The 21631-nt window shown below is 42.5% G+C and overlaps 1 long non-coding RNA gene across 2 annotated transcripts in view; it reads left to right on the forward strand.

The window, feature by feature from the left end:
* The window catches only part of LOC143989380 (uncharacterized), a 153279-nt gene that overhangs the window by 107668 nt on the left and 23980 nt on the right, over positions 1 to 21631 (forward strand). Inside the window, exons 2-4 of one of the 2 annotated variants that reach the window (XR_013277030.1) lie at positions 3336 to 3429; positions 3558 to 3689; positions 21113 to 21220. This is a non-coding gene — a long non-coding RNA (uncharacterized LOC143989380). The remainder of the gene's footprint in view (positions 1 to 3335; positions 3430 to 3557; positions 3690 to 21112; positions 21221 to 21631) is intronic. The other variant, XR_013277034.1, reaches the window with a different exon arrangement.

A 21631-nucleotide genomic window follows, 5' to 3' on the forward strand; every position in this document is an offset into this window, starting at 1 on the left:
TATCCTGTTACCTTTAACCACTTGCTTACTGGGCACTTAAACCCCCCTCAGTCCCAGAGCAATTTTCAGCTTTCAGCGCTGATGCACTTTGAATGACAATTGCGCAGTCATACAACACTGTACCCAAATGACATTTTTATCATTTTTTCCCCACAAATAGAGCTTTCTTTTGGTGGTATTTAATCACAGCTGGGAGTTTTATTTTTTGCTAAACAAACAAAAAAAGATGCAAAAAAAAAAAAATCATGTTTAAAAGTTTGTTATAAAATTTTGCAAACGGGTCATTTTTCTCCTTCATTGAAGTGCGCTGATGAGGCAGCACTGATAGGCTGCACTGGTGGGCACTGATGGGCTGAATTGGTGGGCACTGATAGGCTGCATTGGTGGGCACTGATAGGCTGCACTGGTGGGCACTGATAGGCATAGTTAAGGCGGCACAAATAGGCGCAGATAAGGCAGCACCGATGGGCACAGATAAGGTGGCACTGATGGGCAAAGATGGGCACATAAGATGGCACGGATGGGTGGCACAGATGGGTGGCATGGATGGGTGGCACGGATGGGTGGCACGGATGGGCACTGATAGGTACCACTGATAGATGGGACTGATGGGCACTGATAGGTGGCACTGATAGGTGGCTCTGATAGGTGGCACTGCTGGGAACTGATGGGCGGCACTGCTGGGCACTGGTAGATGACACTGATGGGCACGGATATGTGGCACAGGTGCAGCACCTTTGTTAAGGCAGATTGTGGGCACTGCTGGGTGGCACTGTGGGCACTGCTGGGTGGCACTGTGGGCACTGCTGGGTGGCACTATGGGCACTGCTGGGTGGCACTGACGGGGGGCACTTACTTTTTTTATTGTTGCACTGGCAGGGGGCAGGTGGGCACTGACAGGGTTGCAGGTGGGCACTAGCAGTGCTGGCCATGATCGGGACTGATGTCCCGATCACGGCCGCCGGTGATCGGCTTTTTTTTTTCTCCTCGCGCTGACAGCGCGAGGAGGAATAATAGCCGATTACCGGCTCCGTTATATCACATGATCAGCTGTCATTGGCTGACAGCTGATCACGTGATAAGGGGTCGGGATCGACCCCTTGCACGGATCGGTGATCAGGCGAGTCTCGTAGACTCGCCGATCACAGAGCGCGCCGCGCGCGCCCCTCAGGGGGCGCGCAAGCCGCTCATGCACGGGACTACGTCAATAGACGTAGTCCCGTGTGTGTGTGTGTGTGTGTGTGTGTGTGTGTGTGTGTGTGTGTGTGTGTGTGTTATCCCTATGGACTAAGGTTGACCTTTAAAAAAAAATAGAAATTCAGTAACATCGTGTGGTTAATGTACTAAAACTAGGGAGTGTAACATCTGATGCAGCAGTGCATGTTAGCCAATCAGCTTCTAACTTCATATTGTTTAATTAAAGTGGAGGGCCACCCTAAAAAAAAACAAAAAAAAGATCATTAATATTCTTAAAAAAAAAAAAAAGTGAATTTTTTTTTTTTACCTTGTCAGAAATCCCTGTTGCTAGGCAGTCTTTCTAATCTGCCTTCTTCCTTCTCCTCGGTGATCTTCGTCTTCTCTCCTCGTCACGTTGTCTTCTGGGTAATGGGGCGCGCTGTGTTCTGGGAACTGTGTGTTCCCTAACGCATCGCATCCCATTCACAAAGCGCTGCACGACTCACGCATGTGCAGCAGGAAACTAGCAGTGAAGCCGCAAGGCTCCACTGCCTGTTTCCCTTAGTAAGGATGGCAGCGCTGGGACCCGAGAGCCGAGGGACATGTCGGCCTCGGCGGCCGACATCCCGTGCGCCCTGGAAAGGTAAGTCTCCTTATTAAAAGTCAGCAGCTACTTTTTTTTTAGCTGCTGACTTTTAAAAAAAAAAATTTTTCAGCTGAAACACTGCTTTAAAGTGGTTGTAAACCCTTACAAACCACGTTGACCTACAGGTAAGCCTAGATTAAGGCTTACCTGTAGGTCCAAGAAATATCTCCTAAACCTATACAGTTTAGGAGATATTTACCCGAAGACAGCCACTGCTGTCTACGGCGCATGCACCGTAGACAGCGGTGTGGAGGCGCACTGGGCTGGCCGCAGATCGTGGCGATATGCCACGAGTGTCAGCTCCCGTGCGCATGCATGGGAGTGACGTCATCACGGCTCCAGCCAATCACAGTGCCGGAGCAGCGAGACCCGGAAGTTGCTGCGGGATACATGGCAGAGGCGAAGAGGAAGACAGAGGACCGCTTCGGGGGCTTCGTTGTCAGGTAAGTTATTCATAATGAGCTAGTATGCTATGCATACTAGCTCATTATGTCTTTGTCTTACAGGGTGTGTTTTTTATTTTTTATTTTTTTTTGCCTTTACTTCCTCTTTAAGCTTTGACAAAGAAAAACTGGGAGCTGCACCAGATTTTGCGCTCTCCAGTTTTAGTAAATGAGCCCCTGTAAATCCTTAAGGCCTCTTTAACAGTTTGACAAGTTTGATAATAAAGAGTATAATTTAAATGTCAAGACTTAAAGCGGAGTTCCACCCATTTAAAAGTCAGCAGCTTCAAAAAGTGTAGCTGCTGACTTTTAATAAACAGACACTCACCTTTCCCACAGTGCAGTGATGCGGGCGTACGACGTTCTGCTCCTCTCCACCTCCTCTCCGAGATGCTGACGTTCTAACTGTAGGCTCCCGGCGGTGGCTTCACAGCCACGCACACACTGCGCATGCGCGAGCCGCGCTGAATGCTGTGAATGCTCAGGCAATCTTCTGGGACCTGTGACGTGTCCCAGAAGTTTGCAGGGAGGGAGGGGGGGAGAGGTTAACTTCCTTCTAGTGCCGTGGAGCCGGGCGAGGAAGTGGGAGCTAGGTGCCCATAAAAACTGGGTATCCGCTCCCCCCCCCCTAAAAAAAAATGACATGCCAAATGTGGCATTTAAGGGGGTCACCATCACTTAAAATGGACGTTCCATTTTTGGGTTGAATTCTGCTTTAAAAAAAAAAAAAATAAAATTGTTTTCGGTGTATGTTCTTTTTTAAAGGCTCATTTGCCCCAGATATTGTAATTTATAAGTTCCGTACTCCCTGTTTTTAAATTTTGTTTTGTTAAACTAATATCTCAGCCAACATTTCTTAAGACCTATTGTAAGCTTCTAGCTTTTAATTAATTCTATTTTGTTATTTTAACTTAATAAATAAAGAAAATGCTTTGCTATATATCAGACAATAGACATCATACTGTGTTCTATTTCATTGTCTAACTGCTAATAATTAAATGTATTTTTTTTCTATATAAGATACATCTGTAAGATAATTAAAAATATCTCTTTATTCATTTCACAATGAGATTTTCAAAAAGAAGCAAGAATATACACTTTAAGAGGAATTAAAACACAGGCGGATAGAAGATTTACTGAATACAGTTAACTTACAAGGACTAGGTAAGACAAAGCATCGATTATGCTCATGTATTGTTGACCTTGGATAAGACTTATTAAGTAATGTGTGAATGACTGTGATAAAACATAAGATGTTTTGATTTATTAACTCTACTATCTTCTAACTGAAGGTGTTTACAGGCTTTATAGAATATTCATCCAGCCCAACTGCTTATGCTTGAATCAAGAAACAATTTATAAGCTTGTTGGGCCCTTCTACAACCTTGGTCAACACTTCCTGGCTGAGCCTACTTGGGGGAAAGGTGAGTGGTCATGATGGATTTTCCATTTTGATCGTTTTGTTTCCCCAATGACATTCCAGCATTTGCCCTCCTCCATAGACACAAACCAACATTTAGCCAACATGCATGTTTGTAGAAAGATATTTGGTTAGGAAAATTATTGATCAGCTGCACATGCACAGCCAACTGACTAATGTCTGCAAGAAGTTTTAATTACATAAGAAAACTCAGACTATTTAAATTTCCGCTTTTTTTATTGTATTTATTACTTTTATTTATAGTACCATCAGTTTATGCAGTGCATTACTCACTCTTCATTCACATCAGTTCCCACATGAAAAATGGAGAGTACATACGAACCTACTAATTTAGACTCCATGTTTCTGCATTATCGCATTTACTCTTTTAGGCTCGGTTCACACTGGTGCGATGCAAATCCCTGCAAATCCAGTGTAGGTTCATGCATTGCACCTGAATTGCACAGTGGTTCACACTGAGAGCTGCAAACTGCTGAGGGTGTCAATCTAAAGTTAATGACACCCCCAGATCAGTTCGCAGATCACAATGCGAACTGTAAAAAAGGTGCAGGAATCAAATGGCATAGTGCTGGTTCACACATATGTGATGACAATCATCGCATGTGAATCGGCCCGCATTGCTGTGCAATCACATGCGCTGTCTGTGCTATGCAAATTTCACTGAAACAGGTGTCCTCATTGGCAGATTTACTTTAATATATTGTTCTAGTGAGAACTGTAAAATTTTGGATTTCCCATAATTTTTTTTCTCAATGACAAAGCACACAAACAGAGGTTGGATCACCTCAGCTGGGGAATGGACATCAATAAACACTTGGCAGGGGTTTCCTCCTTTCATACTATATCCAAACTAAATTAAAGGGTTGGTTATATATACAACTTGAATCTTTTTTTTTTATTATAATATATATTTATATATAATAGTTTGCAGTTAGCACATTTTTCTAATTTCTTTACAGGTATCAATATGAATTCTCAACGTACTGTTTGTTTCATTTTAAAAATAAAATTCACCAGTAGATATGTAAAAGTTTCTCTGTCTGTAATAAAGTTATGTATCTGACCTTATATTAACTTTCTCGTGCAGCTCTACACCATCAGCCTTTTCAGTTTGAAGGAGGCTTACAAGTATTAGTTGGCAGCATTCTTCTTTAGAAAGTAATTGAAATTGAATTCTATGATATTTTCCGTCAAGAAACTAGTTGTGTGAGAAACAATTTCCTGCAAAATATGATCTTCACTTAAAATGTAGTTTGATAGACTCCTTAAACTATGAATCGTGTATGTGTGGAAGCGTAGGGAAGGGTTAGAGAGGAAGAGAGAGAAAGAGAAGAATTTTTTTTTCTCTTTCTTTCCTTCTCTCTTGAACAGTTCTGAAGGGCTGGACAATAAACGAACAAAAAGCACAGTTGATGATACTGTTCTATTTGTTAAATTGTTTCTTTGCTTAAATGTATGTTATGTTTTATTTTCTTTATTTTTGCTAAAAAATTAAACCTGATAAAAAAAAGGTTGGGTAAAAACCTGTCAGGTTTTTTTTGCTCTCTGTGACCCCACTAAGGAGTTTCTCCTTGCTTTCTGTCCTCATGCTACCATAAACAACAGGTCAAGTTCTAACTCTTATCAATGATAATTTTAAAAAGTGATTTTATTGCTCCCTTGTCCCCATTTCAGAGATTTTCTCCCATATTTTGCTATAGATATGCTGTAGGTGAGGGGAAATCTCCTACCTGTTGACGACACAGGCAATAATAAATATCCAACTCAAGGTTTTAACCCTTCCCCAATCTACTCAAAACTGAAATCAGAAACATTTGCTGTGGTTTTACATTAACATGTAGGAAATACCCAAATCAATTTTTCAGTATGTTTGGGAACATCTCAAATGTTTTCTTAAATCATTTTTGAGAATCTGTTGAATCTTTTCTTAAGCGGAGATTCTGCTTCAGCACTTATTGTTGCAGACTGACAACGCTAAGCTGCTAACTCTCAAGTAGTTGAAGCGTTGTCAGTCTACCATGCCATTATTTTGCTGTTGCACTTCCTGTTAGGTCTCCAATGGCCAACAAACAAGCAATTACTAAAGACTGACAACATTGCTATTGACTAAGAGTAAGTCGTTTGGTGTTTTTTTGTTACTAGCAGAATCTTCAAGTAGGAAAATTTGCATCAGATTCACTAAAAATAATTAGCTTATCAAGTCTTTATGCATTTATACAATAAAATATAATGCTAAACATGCTGAAATATAATAATAATAATATTGAGTGACAATAAACTTTTTTTGTAAAATATGTCAAAAACTGCTGACTTTTTATTCTGATAATTATTCCACATTTCATTTAAAAAAAAAAAAAAATATTTCCATATTGCGCTAGCACTTTAAATATAAATTGTGAATACAATGAATCAATCAACTTAATACATAAACAAATACAAATAAAGTCAAAAACATGAAATAAAAATCACAATAATTATTGAATTGCAACCAAAAAAGATGGCCCCTGATGATGTCACCTTTGACAAAACATGTTGGGTAGAGTATGATATGGTGGCATCGTCACATTCTGTGTGAGATAGCATAATGGTGAGAGGACAAATGTACTTGTTTGCAAGCTTGTTTACTTACCTTTGCGAGTTTTTAGTACTTGATTTTGTTAATTAATGTAAAATTGTTAACCTGCTCTATGTGGAGCGCTCTTCTTTACATGGTATGCTGATGATTTGAGGAGGCATATTTATTTTATGATTGGCTGGTGGTGTTCTGCTGCCTTGCTGGAGAGCTTACTTTTATGCATGATATGACCTTTTTTTATTCTGAGATCTTAATATTTGGTGTAAGTCCTTAGTGCTTTTGGTGATAGCTAGCATTCACACAGAGGAGGCTTCTACTTAAGGATTTGGAATTGGACTGTTTTGGTACACCTTTTCCTCTAAGGAAGCTGTTTGTACTTTTTTGATTTCACTATAACAATTTTTTCATAATTCACTTGTTTCACTTTATTTGTATGTCATTATGTATTAAATTGATTGTTCTACCTTATTTAAAATGTATATTTAAAGTGGTAGTGCAGCATATTTGGGGAATCACTTGTTTTATTATTTTTATCTAGATATAATGAGAGCAGCTTCCCTGTTGATATATTAATGCACTTAGCACAGAATTGTACACATTTTTGTGGATATGTCTATATTGTTTGAATTTGCTTTACAGCACTGTGATCTAAAAACATAACTAGCTCCCTTTAAACTTAAACTATTAAATCCCTGAATTGTGGGAAAACTTGCTTCCAATGTTACCTTTATAACGACAATTGTAATCTGATATGTGCAGCCCTCGGGGTCTTGAAAATGAAATTAAAACATTAGTGGAGTCCAGTACATTTGTACTCATACTACAGATCGATCTCCCCATCCATTATCTTTCGCTGAGTTATCAGAGGAGGATAATCGATGGATAAATGAAAGACCGTAAATAACATTAACAAAAAAATGAAAATGCAGCCCTATTGCAATCGGGAGGAGCTCAAAATGGCAAGCTAGAATGAAATGCTCTATGTTCGAGCCTTGAGTTGTGTTAATAAGAAAAAATAAAGTGAAAGAATACTAGCATTCATGGCGTAAGTGTCATGTAATTCATGTGTTGTCATGGAAAGTGCAACTTTTATTGAATCGATGAGAAAAGCAGAGAGTGGCGTCTGTTTGTTAGTTGAAGTACCTGGCAAAGCGTGTCTACCGTGACTCCTCTAATTGTGTGAACAAATTGTATAGCCCGCTTTCCAGATGGGAGCCCTCCTTCAGCTCCTAATTGTCTGCTCTTCAGGTGCATCTGCATCAAAGCTGTAGCAAAAGGTGTTGATGATCAGAATGTTCGCTGGTGAGATGAACAATCTGGTATTGTCATCCTTCTCTCCCAGCTGTATTCAGTGCGCCATTTCCAAGGACACACTGATTAATACAGTATGAACAGCTAAAAATATGTACTGACGTGCTAGATGAGTCTTATGAATCTAGCTAAAAGATACATGTTTGATTAAAACCGAGAAGCATATAACCTCTACGTACACACAATTGATTTAGGTTTGGATAAGTGTAAGAGCTGTATAGTCTGTGATACCAAGGGCAGCCTTTCCTAAATGGGGTGTCATCTCGGCTTGTCAGGGGTGCTGTCCACATGCACCTCTTGGTAATAGACACTGTACACACTAGATGCTGCCAACAATACACACTGACCCTGCTAGAAACTTCCCTTTTGCACCAAGGCCTGCCCATCTGCCCACTGCTGATTGTTATTTAGGATAGTGAAAGAGGCGATAAGGGTAATGCCAGGCTGTCAAGGGTTCATATCAGTCAAACACAGAAGCCTGTTAAAGCAATTGTCTACATGTAGGGAAATCATCATAAACAGGCTGATAGATAAAGGTGATAGATGAATGTGGGCTTCATTTGAAAAAATCTGGCAGTTTAGGAAAATAACTAGAGTCTATTAATTAATCCCCTTATATCAATGGTAAGTAACTTTAACCTTTTTACATTTTAGCCTTTTTTTTTTAGTTTTATACCTTGCCATAACAGTAATAAGGTCAATCAATCAAGGGGACAGTAAGCTGGCCCTTTTTAATTATCTTGTATTTATTTCTTATGTACACCTGGATACACAATTTACAGAAACCTTTTATGAGAGAATCATAGAGGTTGCCATTGCTGACCTCTCAATCTGAAGATGCTAATTGCTTGTATGTAATGCTGATAATCTATCTTGCTGTAAAATTGACTCTCGGGCTTGCTCCTTTCCCAAAATGCAAGTATAATGTGTGTTACAAACAGGCAAAGAACAGGTTTAATAGATGCTACCAACAGATATGCACCCCTGTGCTTCTAAAATCACATGCAGCCACAGAAAGATATACAGTGCCTTGTAAAAGTATTCACCCCCCTTGGCATTTTTCATGTTTTGTTGCCTCGCAACCTGGAATTAACATGGATTGTTTGAGGATTTGCATCATTTAATTTACAGAACATGCCCACAACTTTTTGTTTTTTTATTGTGAAGCAAACAACAAAATAACAGAAAAAGTCAATGTGCATAACTATTCACCCCCCTAAAGTCAAAACTTTGTAGAGACACCTTTTGCGGCTATGACAGATCCAAGTCACTTTGGATAAGTCTCTATGAGCTTGCCACCTCTTACCACTGGGATTTTTGCCCATTCCTCCTTGCAAAACTGCTCCAGCTCCTTCAAGTTGGATGGTTTGCTCTTGTGAACTGCAATCTTTAAGTCTGACCACAGATTTTGTATTGGATTGAGATCTGGGTTTTGACTAAGCCATTCCAACACATGTTACCCCTTAAACCACTACTTTAGCAGTCTGTTTGGGGTCATTGTCCTGCTGGAAGGTGAACCTCCATCCTAGCCTCAAATCACACACAGAGTGGTACAGGTTTTGCTCAAGAATATCCCTGTATTTAGCACCATCCATTTTCCCTCAACTCTGACCAGTTTCCCAGTCCTAACTGCTGAAAAACATCCCCACAGCATGATGCTACCACCACCATGTTTCACTGTGGGGATGGTGTTCTTTGGGTGATGTGATGTGTTGGGTTTGCGCCAGACATAGCATTTTCTTTGATGGCCAAAAAGTTCAATTTTAGTCTCATTAGACCAGAGCATCTTCCTCCATACATTTTGGAAGTTTCCCACATGCCTTTTTGCAAACTAAAAACGTGGCATTTTTTTTGCTGAAAGTAATGGCTTTCTTCTTGCCACTCTGCTATAAAGCCCAACTCTATGGAGCATACGGCTTATTGTCATCCTATGTACAGATACTCCAGTCTCTGCTGTGGAACTCTGCAGCTCCTCCAGGGTTACCTTAGGTCTCTGTGCTGCCTCCCTGATTAATGCCCTCCTAGCCCGGTCCATTAGTTTTGGTGTGCGGCCACCTCTTGGCAAATTTGCTGTTGTGCCATGTTATTTCCATTTGGTTATGATAGATTTGATGGTGCTCCTAGGGATCATCAAAGATTTGGATATTTTTTATAACTTAACTCTGACTTGTACTTCTCAACAACATTGTCCCTTACTTGTTTGGAGAGTTCCTTGGTCTTCATGGCAGTGTTTGTTTAGTGGTGCCTCTAGCTTAGGTGTTGCAACCTCTGGGGCCTTTCAAAAAGGTATGTATACGTAATGACAGATCATGTGACACTTAGATTGCACACAGGTGGACATCATTTTACTAATTATGTGACTTCTGAAGGTAATTGGTTGCACCAGAGCTTTTGATAGGCTTCATAACAAAGGGGGTAAGTACGCACGCACATGCCAATTATCAGTTTTTTATTTCTTAAAAATAGTTTTATGTATATATTTTTCTAATTTTACTTCACCAACTCTGACTATTGTGTTCTGATCCATCACATATAATTCAGATTAAATAAACATTGAACTAAAGGCTGTAATGTAACAAAATAGGTAAAAAGCCAAGGGGGGTGAATACTTTTGCAAGGCAATGTAGGTGGAAACCAAAGCATAAAAAATAAAATATGATTATAGGCCATTGTAGGGAGCTACGTCCAATAAAGCTCTCTTTTATTTGGTCACAAATGTCCTATAAAATCAGAAATATTGGAAACGAGAGTGCAATAGTCCTGTTTAATGAGATATTTCAGCACTGTCCTTTGGACTGGATACCAAAAAACAATTATATAAAATATCAGCCATAACAACCCAATTGAAAAAAAAAAACTTTCAGTGGTCAGGCTAATCTAAACTTCTACGTCTATCTGATTGTAATGGACTATAGCCATCGCTGTTTTTTACACGCAGCATACTCTATGTCACATTACAGAGCATGCTTTTTGTTTCTCTCCACTGCTGGAGTTAAATCAAGCTTGGATGACTGGATAATGAGTATGAAAGCTGCATTATCAGATTAATATGTTTCCTGCTGAGCTGTGTATTGATTAGTTGTCATTGTACATTTGCCATATTTAGTCATATAATTCACTCCTCAAAAAGCTGCTCAGGGATGAATCTGTCCATCAAATTTACTGTGGCTTCAAATTTTAAGTTAGAAAGTGGCATAGTCCCATAGTCCCATCAATTTGTGCTGTGACATGAACAGCCCTAGCTAAAGTAGATGAATGTATGTGTAATTCTTAAGATGTTTAAAAACCTCTAAGTGCATCTATAGCCCAATGTTTCAGTAATTCCCTAATTTTAGATCAGGGAGCAGGTTCAATCTCCTGTTGGGGCTTTATTTATTTATGTTGCTCTCCCCGGTAGTGAGAAGTTATATATATATATATATATACTGTATATTATATAAATTTGTCAATGGACAATACTGAGAAGAGAAAATTTATGTGTAAGCATGTAACCTAGTCGGTCCCTGGAATTCAACAAAAATAAACCAAAAAGCAAGGGATTTCTGTAAAATATTTATTGTTCCATTTGATTTAAGAGAAGTACAGCTATTCTTCTCTTAAATTTAATGTGTAATATATATATATATATATATATATATATATATATATATATATATATATATATATATATATATATTCAGATTGTGAACGGTTTTGCTCACATTAACTGAAAATGATAACATTATGACAAGTTATGGTACACACGAGCGGAATTTCGGCCAGCAAAAGACCAATGAGAGCTTTTCATCAGAAAATGCGGTTGTGTGTATGCTCCATCAGAATTTAGCTGGCCGAATTCCCGCCAGCAAAAATTTGAGAACATGTTCTCAATTTTCCAGAAGGAAATTCCAATTGCGTATATGCTATTTTCCATGCAAAAATTCACGCATGCTCATATTCAACTATGAGATGGAAGCTATTGGCTACTGGGTATTGAACTTCCTTTTTCTAGTCCCGTCGTACGTGTTGTACGTCACCGCTAGGGATGAGCCGAACACCCCCTGGTTCGGTTCGCACCAGAACTTTCAAACGGACCAAAAATTTGTGCGAACTTTAGAACCCCATTGAAGTCTATGGGACTCGAACGTTCGAAATAAAAGGTGCTAATTTTAATGGCTAATATGCAAGATATTGTGCTAAAGGGGGTTTGGGGACCTGGCTCCTGCCCCAGGGGACATGGGTCAATGGCAAAATAGTTTTTAAAAACTGAAGTTTTTTCGGGAGCACTGATTTTAATGACGATTAAAGTGAAAAAAAGTGAAATATTCCTTTAAATATTGTGCCTGGGGGGTGTCTATAGTATGCCTGTGAAGTGCCATGTGTTTCCCGTGTTTAGAACAGTCCCTGCACAAAATTACATTTAACGGAAAAAAAGTCATTTAAAACTGCTTGTAATATCTGGTTCCGGCAATATGGATGAAAATCATTGAGAAAAATGGCTTGGGTAGCCCCCCTGCCCATTACCAGCTCCTTTGGGTCTTGCATGGATATTAAGGGGAACCCCGTACCCAAATAAAAAGAAAAGGATAGGCGTGGGGCCCCCAGGCCCTATATACTCAGAATAGCATTATACAGGCGGTGCAAACAAGACAGGGACTGTGTAGGTTTGTTGTGTTAAGTAGAATCTGTTTGTATTTTTGAACTGGTACATTTTGAAAGTGTAGCTCCAGTCAAAAAAATCTATTTTTAAGCTTTTTTGGAAAATATGGGAAGGGTTATCACCCCTGTATAATTTTTTTGGCCGTCCGTCTTTTTTCATCTCACATCCTGTTGTCTACTTCTGTTTGCAAGTAGGAGACGTTTGTAAGTTGGATGTTTGAAAGTAGGGACCTGCCTACATGCTCTGCAGAAATGGCGGAACAAGGTGTTGGTGTTGCCACAACACTGTAAGCCCTCAAAGTGACTCTTGGTGGGCGCTGGAGCGCCCTGCTGTGAATGATTATATCAAGAATTGTAATTACATGCCATTGTTGAACAGTGGTAGAAAAATTGGGCCTTTGGTGGTTGTGGTGGTGGTGCTGGTGCCACAACACTATAAGTCCTCACAGTTACTCTCGGTGGGCACAGGAACGGGCCCTGCTGTGAAATATTATATCAAGAATTGTAATTACATGCCCCTGTTAAACAGGGGCTGAAAAATTGGGCCTTAGGCACTGCTTGCTGGTGCCACAACACTGCAACCTCTCCAAGATACTTTAGTTGAAGTGCAGGAATGAGCCCTGCTGCAAAGCATTGCATCAAAAACTGTATTACATGCCCCTGTTAAACAGGGGCTGAAATATTGGGCCTATACACTGCAACCTCTCCCATATACTCTAGTTGTAGTGCAGGAATGAGCCCTGCTGCAAAGCATTGCATCAAAAATTGTAATTACATGCCCCAGATAAACAGAGGCTGAAAAATTGGGCCTTAGGCACTGGTGCTGGTGCCACAACACTGTAACCTCTCCCATATACTATATTTGGAGTGCAGGAATGAGCCCTGCTGCAAAGCATTGCATCAAAAATTGTAATTACATGCCCCTGTTAAACAGGGGCTGAAAAATTGGGCCTTAGCCACTGGTGCTGGTGCCACGACACTGCAACCTCTCCCATATACTTTAGTTGGAGTGCAGAAATGAGCCCTGCTGCAAAGCATTGCATGAAAAATTGTAATTACACGCCCCTGTTAAACAGGGGCTGAAAAATTGGGCTGGTGGCATCACCCAGAACCAAAAATGTTCTTCCAAGATATCAGCGGGATCATTGAGGAGGAAGAGGATAGTCAGTCAACATAACAGGACAGTCACTCAGCATCAGCATAGGCAGCCTTGAAAGGATGTGACATTTCAAAAAAAATTATTCGGTTATATCAGCTTCAGGTGCTTGATAGCTGGTGGTGATCCAAGACTGATTCATCTTTATGAAGGTAAGTCGATCAACCGAGTCGGTGAACAGGCGCACCCTGTGATCGGTTACAAAGCCACCAGAAGCACTGAAGGTGCGTTCCATAAGAACGCTGGATGCAGGACAGGCCAGTAGCTCAATTGCATACTGTGCAAGCTCTGGCCAGCGATCCATCCTCAAGACCAAGTAAGCCAGAGGATTTTCCGTGGGAAAGGTGTCCAAGTCTGACCTTGCCCCTAGGTATTCCTGCACCATGCAAATCAGACGCTGGCGAACGCACCGGTCAGATGGCCACCTTCTACACTGCTCCTTCTGACCGAAGCCTCAGCAACACGTCGTCCAGGACCAGGAGTTTGTAACCTCCCAATCTCTGGGAACACGTTGCACAGACCTTTCTGCAAGGCCTCCCAGAAATGTCTCATCCTCTGCTCCCTCTGCGATGGCAAGATAAGGTCGGCAACCTTACCCTTGTACTGTGGATCAAGGAGAGTGGCCAGCCAGTAATGGTCCGTCTCCTTGATCCGAAGAATACAAGGATCCTTCCGCAGGCTTTGCAGGATCAGGGAGGCCATGCAGCGTAGGTTAGCTGAGGCATTCGGTCCGGAGTCCTCTGGGTCACTAAGGACAACATGATCCGCAGCCACCTCCTCCCAGCAACGTAGAAGTCCACGGGTTTCTTGGGACTGTAAATCATCCCTACAAGACTGCTGCTGCTGATGCTGAGTGCCAGGCTCCACCTCCATGCTGACAGAATCCTCATCCTCTTCCTGTGTGCGACGGGCCAGCAGGAACACTGCCTGGATAAAGGGGGCCTTGAGAGGCAAGGAAGTTCTCCTCTTCCTGCCTCTGTTCTGCCTCAAGTGCCCTGTCCATTATTCCACGCAGCGTATGCTCCAACAAGTGGTCATGAGGTACAGTGTCACTGATGCATGCACTGTCACTGCTCACCATCCTTGTGGCCTCCCCAAACGGTGACAGGACAGTGCATGCATCCCTGATCATGCCCCATTGGCGTGGTGAGAAAAAACCGACCTCCCCTGACCCTGTCCTGGTGCCTTAGTCGCACAGGTACTCATTGATGGCCCTCTGCTGCATGTGCAGCCGCTGCAGCATGGCCAACGTTGAGTTCCACCTGGTGGGCATGTCACATATAAGGCAGTTCTTGGGCAGGTTCAACTCCTTTTGGAGCTCAGCCAGCTGAGCACTGGCATTAAATGATCGGCGGAAATGCACACAGACTTTCCTGGCCTGCTTCAGGACATGCTGTAAGCCCAGGGACCTGCCCAAAAACTGCTGCACCAGCAGGTTAAGGACGTCAGCCACACAGAGCACATGGGTCAGTTGTCCCTGTTGGAGGGCGGAGAGGAGGTTGGTGCTATTGTCACAAACCACCATTCCTGACGTAAGCTGGCATGGCGTCAACCACCTCTCGGCCTGCCCCTGCAGAGCTGACAAAATATCTGCCCCAGTGTGGCTCCTGTCCCCCAAACAAACCAGCGCAAGCAAGGCATGGCATCTTTTTGCCTGCGTACTTGCGTAGCCCCTTGAACGCCTATGGAGCACTGCTGGTTCCGAGGACAGAGCACTGGAAGAGGCCATGGAGGAAAAAGACGAGGAGGGGTGGAGGAAAGAGGTGTGTCATAACCAGTAGTAGCATTTTGGAGGCGTGGTGTCGGAACAACCTCCAACACTACTGCACCTTGTCCTGCATCCTTCCCAGCTGCCAGAAGAGTGACCCAATGGGCCGTGAAAGATAGGTAACGTCCCTGTCCATGCCTGCTGGACCATGAGTCAGTGGTAATATGCACCTTACCGCTGACCGCCCTGTCCAGCTAGGCAAGGACATTACCTTTCACCTGCCGGTAGAGAGCTGGAATCGCTTTCTGTGAGGAAAAGTGGCGTTTGGGGACATGCCACTGAGGAACCGCACATTGTACAAACTCACGGAAGGAGGCCGAGTCTACCAACTGAAAAGGAAGCAGTTGAAGTGCTACAAATTTAGCCAAGCTAGCATTCAACCGCTGGGCATGTGGATGGCTAGGAGTGAACTTCTTTCTACGGTCCAGCAGCTGGGGCAGGGAAATTTGCCTGCTACAATCGGACATGGGTGTACTGCTAGCAGAGTGCCCGCAAGCACTTGGCTGTGACACACCTAGTTCTACACCTTCATTCCTCTCAGTGCAGGTTTCAGAGAGGACTGAAGGTCTAGTGGGGTTGGAGATCCCAGCTGATTAGGAGCAAGGTCTTTAAGGTATGTTTTGGCCACACGAGGTACGCTTAAGACATATGTTGCAAATAGAAGTGGTGTGATCTGATGCACTCGTCTAAAAAAGGGCCCACACCAAAGAACCTTTGGAATAACACGCAGAGGCAGCGCCCTGCACAGGCAGAGCTCTGTGGTGTGATTCACACCCCTAAGCTGGCCCCCGGAGGGCATCCTGCCTCATTGGAGATGTGGCTCCTCCTCTCTCCTATCAGGCACCCATGTGGAGTCAGTGACCTCATCATCCCCCCCTCTTCATCACTGGAGCAAACCTGGCAGTATGCTGCAGCTTGTGGAACATGACTGCCAGATTGCTGTCCTTCTTGAGCATCCCCTCTCTCTGCGCTCACGCTACTGCCTTCCTCTAGCTGAGTATCATCATCAGAGCCTTCAAAACACTGGGCATCCTCCTGGAGCATGTACCCAACACTTTGCTCAAACAGTTCGGGGGACTCCTCAGGAGGACATGGTGGGTCCAGGGAAGGAGTGACTGATGATGACATTGAGACGAGGGAAGAGGATGCGTTGGCAGCTGCTTTGCTAGTACCCTGAGCCTGGGAGAGAGAGGATGAGGAGGATGAAGAGGGCTTGGTCATCCACTCTACCAAGGCTTCGGCATGATGAGGCTCAACACGTCCAGCTGCCGAAAATAAGGACAAGCGTGTCCCATGGCCACGTGCTTATGACGATGCACTGCGTCCACGACCAGCACTTTTGTCTCTAGACACAGAGCCTGCTTGCCCTCTTTTATTGGCTCGTGACTGTCTGCCTCTCCTTGTTGGCCTTCCAGACATAGTACCTGCAAGGAGATGGGAAAACCAGCAATTGGGTAGTGTATATTGTGCTGGAGGCACACAACACCCACTAACTCCTGCAGATGGCTGTATTAGAGAACGCCAGCAATAAAGGGTAGATACAGGTGTATACTGTGCTGTGCTGGAGGCACACAACACCCACTAACTCCTGCAGATGCCTTTATTATATAACACCAGCAATAAAGGGTAGATACAGGTGTATACTGTGCTGTGCTGAGGCACACAACACCCACTAACTCCTGCAGATGGCTGTATTAGAGAACTCCAGCAATAAAGGGTAGATACAGGTGTATATTGTGCTGTGCTGGAGGAACACAACACCCACTAACTCCTGCAGATGGCTCTATTAGAGAACAGCAATAAAGGGTAGGTACAGGTGTATATTGTGCTGTGCTGGAGGCACACAACACCCACTAACTCCTGCAGATGGCTCTATTAGGGAACAGCAATAAAGGGTAGACACCGGTGTATACTGCGCTGGAGGCACACAACACCCACTAACTCCTGCAGATGAATGAATGAAATACTTGTATAGCGCACAATGCGAACTGAATCGCCTCTAGGCGCTGTGGCGAGCTTTGATCATCTGCTAAAAGAGGAAGGTCTTGAGTTTTTTCCTAAAAGCCAGGTGATTTTCTTCCAGGCGGATGTTGATTGGTAGAGCATTCCATAGCCGAGGTCCTTGGACAGCGAATCTCCGATCCCCCTTGGATTTATACCGGGCTTTGGGCACGAGGAGGAGGTTTTTGTTGGCTGATCGAAGACTGCGGTTTGGTGTGTAATGATTTATTTTCTCCATTAGGTATTGCGGAGCTTCTCTATGCACGCATTTGTGGGTGAGGCAAAGGGTCTTGAACGTGATCCGATTTTTTACGGTTAGCCAATGTAAGCTCCTCAGCGAAGGAGAGATGGATTCCCAGGTTTTTTTTCCTGTTATCAGCCTTGCCGCCGTGTTTTGGATCAGTTGTAATCGCGCAAGTTAATATTGTGGAAATCCTATGTAAAGCGAGTTTGCGTAGTCCAGTCGTGAATTAATGATTGTTCCAACTACCACTGCTTTGTCATTCTTTGGGATAAAAGGGATGAGTCTGCGGAGCATGCGTAGCAGATGGTGAGATCCACTGACTACAGATCCTATTTGCGCATCCATTGACATTTGTGCGTCTAAAATAACCCCAAGACTCTTCGCTTTGGTCTTTGGGGAGATTCTCTGCCCAAAGACGGTTGGTGGAGACCAGGAGGTTTTGGTTGCGGGCTTATGATTTGGATGTAAGATAAGAATCTCTGTCTTTGATTCATTCAGCTGGAGGGAGTTAGTGGTCATCCAGTCCTCTATTGATTTGAGGCAGTTTTCAAGTTGTTGTTGGTGATCTTTTTTTCCATTGATCCGGAAATAAATTTGCGTGTCGTCAGCGTAAGAGTGGAAGCAGAGATCTGAGCATCTGATGATTTGGAGAAGTGGGCGAATGTAAATGTTGAAGAGAACAGGTGATAAAGGAGAGCCTTGAGGGACTCCGTAGGTGACTGCCCGAGTTTCGGAGAGGAATTTTCCTAGTTTCACTGTCTGTGACCGATTTCCTAGGAAGGATGCGAACCATTGGAGATCTATGTCTTGGACTCCGGCTACTTCTGTGAGTCGGACGAGTAGAGTATTGTGATCTACTGTATCAAACGCTGCACTTAGGTCTAGCAGTACGAGGAGACACGGCACTCCATCATCTGCTGCTTCGAGGGCGTCATCCCAAATCTTGAGGAGAGCTGTTTCTGTTCCATGACCCGGGTGGAAGCCTGATTGCAGATGGCTCTATTAGAGAACAGCAATAAAGGGTAGATACAGGTGTATACTGTGCTGGAGGCACACAACACCCACTAACTCCTGCAGATGGCTAGAGAACAGCAATAAAGGGTAGATACATGTGTATACTGCGCTGGAGGCACACAACACCCACAAACTCCTGCAAATGGCTTTTTTTAGAGAACAGCAATAAAGGGTAGATACAGGTGTATACTGCGCTGAAGGCACAAAACACCCACTAACTCCTGCAGACGCCAGAACACTACACAAGGCCGCTGCGCTGGTGGCCTTATATAGTGTGGGGCGTGTACTAAACACCCTGAGCTATAATTGGCCACAGCCATCCTGCCTGTGGCCAATTATAGCTCTCCTCGCTGCCTGCGCTGTGATTGGCCAAGCATGCGGGGTCACAGTGCATGCTTGGCCAATCATGAGCCAGCAATGCACTGCGATGGCGCAGTGCATTGTGGGCCGTGAGTGCCACACGAATTTGGCGAGAATGACCCACAGAGTTCTGGCTTCGCCGAATGGGCAAACAGCCGGTTTTCGAGTCGAACATGCGTTCGACTCAAACACCAAGCTCATCCCTAGTCACCACATTCTTGACGGTCAGAATTTGGTGTGACGTGTTTATGCAAGACAGCTTTAGCAAAATCCCATCGGAATTCCATCGGGAAAACTACCGATCAAAATTCCGATCATGTGTACGCGGCATAAGGTGTCTCACAATCAATCCTCCAACTAACCCATATTATTATTAGGGAATTATGTGGGACTATTACAAAATTCAGCAAAAAAATGAAAAAAAAAATTGATAAACCACTGGATGTCTTATTAAATTTAGCCCATAATACACAACCTTTAGAAGCATTTCACTAATTATGCTTTTGTTTGTATTAAAAATAAGGACATAATGACACATATTTGCCAGCCTTTACCAGTGATTAATACCAAAATGAAATTATTTTAAGCCTCATTAACATCTAAGGTAATTAAATAAGCAGACAGTGGTAACAGAGAATGATTTTCTATCCTCGTTCTTCACTAAATTATGTCATCTGTGTTTTAATGGGTGTTGGATAATTAATTAAATCAAGTTCAAAATAGTTAAAGCCTCTTCTTGCTGTAGGTAAGTTTTCAGTGAACTTAGGTCAGTCATTGCTTGAGCCTGCAATGGCTTTTCTTTTTTCTGCAATGGTGCAGCACATGCTTAATAGAAATACTTTTTTACACTTTGAACTATCAACTATAAAAAACCCTTCTTAAAAGTGCTTGCTACCACCTAAATATAAGATGCAAGTGTTCTAATATTAGGAGGAGCTGCTCAAACAAATCGCAACTATTGCAAGTTTCAACCATCAAATGATAACTTTTCTTTTCTAGGGGTCGGCTCACACCAGAAAGAAGCACAGGAAAGGCACGTCCAGTGTATGTTTTCCGCACTGCGATTAAAATGCACTGCCTTTGAGATTTATGGCATTGTTAACATTACATTACAGTTACATTGTTAACGGCACCCCAAACACAGATTGAAAACTCAGATTGTTGGCAAGGACCAGATCAAATGGTATGGCAGTACCATGTGATTTGATGCAGCACATTTTTAAAAAGTAGTGCATTAACTACTTTATGTGTGGTCTGGTGTGATTTGCAGCCCATTCTAAGAATGGGCTGCCAAATTGCACTGCAGGGGAACACACAGGTATTGCACAGGAATGTGGTCTGGTGTAAACTAGCCCTAGAAGTACTTCTACCCTTTTGGAATAATTTATTTTGTAATAAATTCTGCGCATGTTATGCATCTTGCATGAGAGTGAACTGTGAATTGTTTTTAATAAAGTGCTTAGTGGTGACAATATTACACTAGTGCATTAGTGGAGCTGTTCCTTTCTCTTTTTTATATACTTACCAAAGAGAATTCATACTGCACGAGGGGTGGAGAAGTGTAGTGGTTTACTCAGGAAAGAATCAACACCGATTATTAAGTGTATTTGCCCACTCATGAGAATGGGGGTCAATATGATCCGATGAGTTGCTTTCCTATGGATGTGGGTCAGTTTTGGCACACGTGGTGGTGGAACTTTTGGTGACTCAACTTCAGTTAGATATCATGGTGTTCTATACACTTGTATGGACTTTCTTTATGATTACTTGATTGCACTTTGTTTAATCTATTCATTTTTGATGATTGAATATTGACTTATAAGTTGCGCTACTGTGGACTTACATTTACATGCAATTTATGTTTTTTTGTATTTTCACGTGTTTAACAGTTATTCATTTTAACCGCTTGCTGATCAGCCGCCAGCAGGTTGGCACGATCCTGCGAACTGTCATAGCTATATGCCGGCTCGCAGGATCGCTCTTTTTTTGTTTATAGTGCAAAAAATAAAAACTGCAGGGGCGATCAAATACCACCAAAAGAAAGCTCTATTTGTGGGAAAAAAAGGACGTCAATTTTGTTTGGGTGCAGCGACGCATGACCACGCAATTGTCAGTTAAATCGATGTAGTGCCGAATCACAAAAAATGGCCTGGTCATTCAGCAGCCAAATCTTCCAGGGCTGAAGTGGTTAAAGTAGCAGCACAATACTATGTAAATGTAGTATATTTCTCTATATTTGATATATTAAGAGTGCGGGATTTGCACTTTATAAGCACACAATATTATTGAAACATTTAGCAATATTTAAATAAATGTTCATGTTTGCTTGCTTGTTGTAGGTTTGCAAGTCGACAACTTCCCTACTGGGGCATATGAGAACAGCACACAGCGGAGGAGTTCCCCCATGATCTGCAGTCAGTAGTGGCAATATGCATGGGATTGGAAAGGTGAGGGCAATGTTATCCTAATAAGTATTTTAAGTGTGAGGCAAAATTATTGGTTGTAGAACTGCCAGAAACAGTGTAAAAATCACAGACTTTGGGGATTCCAGTTTAGATATCAAATCCTATAGCTAAAAGATGAATTAAAGTGATTGTAAACGATATACAATATTTTTGTATAGCTATTTAATTTTTTTTTTTATAAATACCCTTTTTCCCCTTTTTAACATGTGATCACATTCCCGCTGTTCTCAGCTGCATAAGAGCTGGGTGGAAGAGAAGCAGCACTGCACTGAGCTTGCTCTCCTGCTTAGTGTGGTCAGTTTTTAATAGAAAAGCAGGTGGATTGGCAGGAACACCATGGATTTCACTTAAAGGAAGCAATACAAAGAGAACAGGATACTTACTTAAAACAAG

This window comes from Lithobates pipiens, unplaced genomic scaffold (genome assembly GCF_037356315.1).
Source record: "Lithobates pipiens isolate NorthernLeopardFrog02 unplaced genomic scaffold, aLitPip1_a1.2 Scaffold_1, whole genome shotgun sequence".
NCBI classification, from domain to species: Eukaryota; Metazoa; Chordata; class Amphibia; order Anura; family Ranidae; genus Lithobates; species Lithobates pipiens.